This window comes from Gossypium arboreum, chromosome 13 (assembly GCF_025698485.1).
Source record: "Gossypium arboreum isolate Shixiya-1 chromosome 13, ASM2569848v2, whole genome shotgun sequence".
NCBI lineage: Eukaryota > Viridiplantae > Streptophyta > Magnoliopsida > Malvales > Malvaceae > Gossypium > Gossypium arboreum.
The window spans coordinates 116,554,521-116,559,587 of record NC_069082.1 but is presented as its reverse complement, the minus strand read 5'-3'; the positions used below and the strand labels follow the sequence as shown (position 1 = coordinate 116,559,587).

Below are 5,067 nucleotides of genomic sequence, written 5' to 3'. Positions count from 1 at the left end.
TATATAATAAGGTCATAATTGTCCATTATACAAGTAAAAGGCTTAATAACCACATAAGGACCTCTCAATTATAAAGCCAAGACAAATAGGCACTTTTAACAACTAGCACCTAGCTTTTACAATTTACGCGATTAGGTCCTTTTTCAAAATTAAACACTCAAACGATTAAATTTTTAGACAAAACTTTCACACATACTAATTCACACATCATAAACACAGAAAATAATATTTAAACATTTTTCTGACTCGGATTTGTGGTCCCAAAACTACTATTCTGATTAGGGTCAAAATCGGACTGTTACAAAATAAGTTATTAATAAAAAAATGAGTAAATGTATAAGGTAATAAAGAATAGGTAAGTTGAACCCGAGATAGATATATACAATTCAGTAACTAAAATTAACATGAATTAAGCCCTAGTATTAGTGGTTAAGACCTTAGTAAAACCTTTAAAGAACCAAGGTTTAAGTTCCATCTTTTGCATTTTCCCTTTTTTTGATCAATTATCATTTTTATTAATTTCGAAAAAATAATTTAATTACCAAATCAGCCCTCTAAAGTTTGCTTAATCTTGTCATTTGATCCCTATCTTAATCATGATAGGATTTTGATTATCTTTTTTAACCCTATCTAGAATTATTTTTCCCTTTTCTTTAAATACATATTTTATCTTTTATTTTCCTAAATTTTCCTTTTCAAAAATTTTCATATTCTTCTGCTAGAAATTTATTGTTGAAATCTCGAACCTAAATTTCATCCCGTTCAATTCCTTCTTCATATTATTTTAGTGTAACACCGTTAAAATCCATTTCTAGCGTGCCAAGATCAGTAAGAATTCTTATTTTTAATTCCGTAGAACCCTGAAATGAAACACCCCAAACCCAGCCTAGATGTTGTAGCCGAATTTGGCGATGACACAAGGAAGGAATTTCGAAAACGAAGCTCAATAAAACATTACACTCATAAATCCTTAGTTGCTTTCATTTAATTTAAAACATATATTCAATTAAGCAACTTGCCTCAAAACAATTCATTTTAGCGGAAGCTTATTATAAGTAAAATCGTTCATGTTTAGAAAATCGTGCAAGTTTTTAGAAAACCCATGTTTTTGATAAAATCTGAGTTTTTCAATTATGTAATCATAAAATCACAGTCTAAACCGAATTAAAACAAAACAGTCCGTAAAGTCCGCATTACATAATATAAAACCCAAAATAATCAGTTCGAACATGTGGTCAACGAGAGGCTCCGCTACACCGATCCTTCTAAGTCTGGGGATTACCTGTACATATAAAATAGAAAGGGGTGAGTTTACGTAAACTCAGTGTGTAACCCCCACAAAACACATGCATTCAGTCAAACAACATTTATCAGTCAATGTAGTCTAGGGTCTCAGTCTATTATAGATTCAGATACAGTTTAGGCCCTAGCCCATTCAGATACAATTTAGGATATAAATTAGGGCCTTAGTCCATCTCAGATGCAGTATGCATATAGTAATAGAAATCAGTATCCTACCTACCAGCCTCTACATACCATCTCTGACCATCCCTACACACCATGTGGGGTTTAAAACACCCACCCAGCCTTTACACACCAAATAAAGTCATTTTGGGTTGCTCGGTAATAATGACTGCCACCCCGAATTGCCCGAAAATAATGGATTAACAATATGCAAATAATCGCCAAATCAAATAGTGGTACACAGCAAAGCTGACGTATGCATGGTACAGTGTGACAAACTGCTGTACGAATAAGGCTTATAGTTAAACAGCCAGATATTAGGCATGAAAGCCTTTCAGTACACTTCCTCTAATAATCAATCATCCCACCCCAGTGCAAATGCAACTAAACATGCTCATACAAATAATCATGCTTAACATGATTTTATAAACAGATAACAGATAGTCATACGGATCAGTAATCAGACATGCTCAGTATAGAATAACAGTCAATCACAACAAACAGTCAAATGCAGTTCAGGCCTTAATCCATTTCAATTTTAGTATCAATTTGGGCCTTAGCCCATTTCAGTTTTAGTAGCAGTTTGGGCTTTAGCCCATTTCAGTTTCAGTATCAGACATGCATTAGGGCCTAAGCCCATCACAGTAGCAGTATCATATATACATTAATCAGTAAATAGAGTCCTACCGCAGGTCCACAGTTGTTTAGGACGACCCCTGCAGCCCTAGGAAAAAAATTAGATAATTGGGCCCAAATGCCCATGTGGGGCCTATATGCCCGTGTGGGGCCCATATGCCTGTGTGGGGCCCATATGCCGGTGTAGGCCTATATGCTAGTGTGGCCCACACGGTACAACTTGACCTAGCTTGTGTGGCCTACACAGCCACGTCGGAGCCACTACACGGCCCACCATACGGCCTATTACACGGCTGTGTGGCATCGATAATGGCCTTTTTTGACTTTTATCGAAACCTCGTGTTCTGTGTTTCGGGTACACACCTGATACGATTTTGATGTCGAACTACACCCGAGCCTTTTAGAACCGTTACTGAACCAAAATCCCAACCACTTAAATCGCTACTGAAATCGCAGCCAAATCTTAACCTTTGCCTCAACTCGAACAGAGAATACGATAGTTTAGCCCACGACTTTATCTTTTCCCCAATTTAGTTCCGAACATGGCTTTTCTGAATCTAAAACATCAAATTTAACTATTTCAATACTTATCTTATTCAATTCGATCCAGTTTCATGATATGGCAAAAATTACTATTTTACCCCTATAATTTTGACCTTTTTACAAAATTACCCCTAAAGTTTTACTTTTATTCAATTTAGTCCCTCAGCTCAAAACATGCAAATTAACCATTTTTAATCAGAATTGAGCTTAGCTGAATGTTCATGGTATCAAAAATAGCCCATAATTCATTTTATGGAAAAATTACAGTTTTGCCCTGAATATTTTAACTTCTTTACAAATTAGTCCCTAGGCTCATAAAACGAATTTCATGAGATTTCATCTACATCTAAGCCTATTCGAATTATCTAGGTGTTCATAGAAGCCCATATATTCCACAATTTCACACATTTAACACCTAATTTTCTCATTTCACAAATTAGCCCCTATTCGAGTTTTCAATAGAAATCACTTAACAAAAAGTGTTTAACACCCAATAAGGTTTCATTTTCTTCCATTAAACTTCAAAAATAGAAAATATGCTCTCATGGTAAAACTCTATATTTTGAACCATATTGCAAATTAATCCTCTCTTTAGCTAGATCAAGTTATAACGATTCCAAAAACATAAAAATCATCAAAACGGGGCACAAACACATACCTAATTGAAGGCATGAAGATGGTCGAATAAGCTAGCTTCCATGGCTTTCTCTTCCTCTATTTTTAGTTGAAGCAAAAAAAGAAAAAAAAGAAAATGATGATGCATGTGCTAATTTGTTTCTTTATTGTTAACCTTTAATAATAATAATAATTCAACTCCCCACCAACAAGCATAATGATTACACTCCATGCACATCCACTATCTCTAATAGTGGTCTAATTGCTTAATAAAGACATCCACTTTAAGTTCTATAGCTATTTAACACATTTAGCTAATAGAACGCAACTTTTACACTTTATGCGATTTAGTCCTTTTCCACAAATTGAGGAATCAAACGATAAAATTTCTTAACAAAATTTTTATACCAGATTTCTAACATGCTGTAGACCTCCGAATAATATATAAAAAAAATTTGTGACCTCGGATTTGTGGTCCCTAAACCACTGTTCAAATTTTACTGAAAACGGGCTGTTACATGAAATCCTGAAATAACATCGTTCTTGACAATCTTTCAAATCAATTCTGAATCTTTAATGGGTTCTCTTGAAATGTAACACCCTGAATTTTGGGCCTAGAAGTTTTGGGATTTGAACATAGGGTCAGTGAGGAGGCTGCACATATGTGATTAGGTGTGCACCTCAGTGGCAAGAATAGGTCTATTGGTCTGGTGGTTAAGTGGAGTGTCAGTCTGTTGGAGTTTCTGGGTTAGAGTCTTGCTGTGAGCATTTTGGAGAAATGTTGTTATTTTTTTTGTGTGGTTATTATTTTACATTTTTATTATTATATTTTCTTAATTTATTTTTACCTTTTGTCGTTTCACGTTCTTTCTTTTTCTTTCCTCTATTTTTCTTCTTCTTTTGTTTTCTAAATCTTTCTGAAACTGGTTTTTTGCAGATTCTGAATTTTCGCTCATCTGTCGGTTCCTTCATCGTCGAAACAGGTGTGAGAATTAAACTCTAACTACATTGTTTTATTCGATTGCAAAGGTTATGTTGGTTTTCTTGACTGTATGCTAACCCTTTGATTTTGGGTTTTTAGTCGATGGAAGTGATGAGAAATCGTCATTTTTTGATGATTGTTGATAGGGCAAAGGTTAGGGGCTGTTGTGGTGGCTTAAACTGCAGTTTCGAGGCTGATTTGAGGTGGTTTGTGACCTCTTCGAAGGCCACACGGGTGTGTGCCGTGGCACACAGCCGTGTGGAATTGGGAATTAGGGTTCTCGGCCAATTTTGGTGCTATACGGCCGTGTGGCTGATTTAGGGATTTTTGTCAAAAATCACACGGGCGTGTGAGTTTGGGAATTAAGGATTTGAGATTTGGAGTCACACGGCCGTGTGACTGAATTGGGGATTAGGGATTTCACATGGGTGTGTGTTCCAGAACACACTACTGTGTCTAGTGGCAGCACAGATATATGAGACACTCACACGGTCGTGTCTACTCTGCACTTGATTTTAGTGAAATTGGATAGTGTGTTACATGGCCAACGGTCGTGCCCCTACACCACACGGGCGTGTGCCTCTGTCATATAACCGTGTGCTACCCTTCACACGGGCGTTTGGACCTTCACACGGCCTGGATTGCTCCACACGATCGGAGCACATGGACGTGTGGCCCTATCTCACCAAAAAGTGATTTTAGGTCGATTTAAGTGTAATTGTAACTCTGCATGTTCCAACACTTGACTGAGCTTTGCTAAGGGTACTTAGGACTCTGATTTGGGCTTGATGTGTATGATAATTGTGATTATTGGTGCAATGATACTA

General features: G+C 36.4%; 1 long non-coding RNA gene across 1 annotated transcript; it reads right to left on the bottom strand.

Annotated features, from left to right (window-relative positions):
* Window positions 1-1,105: 1,105 nt before the first annotated feature.
* LOC128286666 (uncharacterized) lies at window positions 1,106-3,400 on the bottom strand. Its single transcript, XR_008277286.1, has 2 exons — window positions 3,302-3,400; window positions 1,106-1,282 (listed from the first exon to the last, which is right to left on the bottom strand). It is a non-coding gene; the product is annotated as an uncharacterized LOC128286666 (long non-coding RNA).
* Window positions 3,401-5,067: the final 1,667 nt, after the last annotated feature.